Consider the following 1,012-nt stretch of genomic DNA (forward strand, 5'->3'; position numbering starts at 1 on the left):
TCAATTACATGATCCTCATGGGTGGGGAATCATGAAAGCTCCACGTAAGCCCTGCCCACTTTGATCAAACCCCTCCCCTCCCAAAATTTTACTCGAACTGCATCTCATTCAAATGTGTCTTAAACAAAGTCATATGTGCATGTGATATTTATTTAACCCCTGCCTTGCTTACGATGTCATCATTGAAGGGTGAAGAGGGTGTTTAGACAGCCTGTCTGTAGGGGGTTATTTTTTTTGTTACTAATATTGAAATATCAGTTTTGTCCTGGATTAAGCCGCTTGTTTTCATTAAGGTTTTATTCATCGGAAAATGTTATTTTTGTTGCATTGCTCTGGTTTTAATTTTCAGAGACGACGTTTGCATTTGTTCCTAATATTATTAACTTTTGGAAAATACTTTATATGGGTTCAGAATATTAACCTCTATGATAATCGTCTTCCTACTTCGGAACTCTCCGTCTCTTACAGATATCGGACCCTTGGGTTGAATAAAAGGTGCAGAAATGACCCCATTATAGGCTGGTGCTGGGTACGGTCACATTTTTGGTGTTTTTGTGCATGCGTGTTATTGATTTTTGATTAGTATAACAGTTTTGTTTTTAATAGAAATGCTGCAGTTGAGCTGGGTAACCGAAGACTCAAATTATACGGGGTGGCCGTGGCTTTTGCTCCTGGTGGACTTCCGACTGATGATGAGTTACATTTTCTGGATTCTGTAGAAGGAAGAAAATATAGAAATATCCAAATGTACAGCATAAGATACATTCAAAATTCAATAATTTGCTTTCCATTAAAAAAAAAGCATTTGCCTGTCTAAGATACACTTTGTGACCAAGGTCATTCTAAAATTATATAATTTATTGATTAAAAAAATACATTTTGTCTGCTCCATCCCTGGCCAGTTTTTATTTCATGTTGCAGTTACACAGGTTTGCCACTAGGAGGCAGCACGGATTTAAACGGTGCAGACAGAAAGCTCGGCATCATTAGTCCTCAGGAACTCAGAGAGCCC

This window comes from Spea bombifrons, chromosome 7, assembly GCF_027358695.1.
Source record: "Spea bombifrons isolate aSpeBom1 chromosome 7, aSpeBom1.2.pri, whole genome shotgun sequence".
Taxonomy (NCBI): domain Eukaryota; kingdom Metazoa; phylum Chordata; class Amphibia; order Anura; family Pelobatidae; genus Spea; species Spea bombifrons.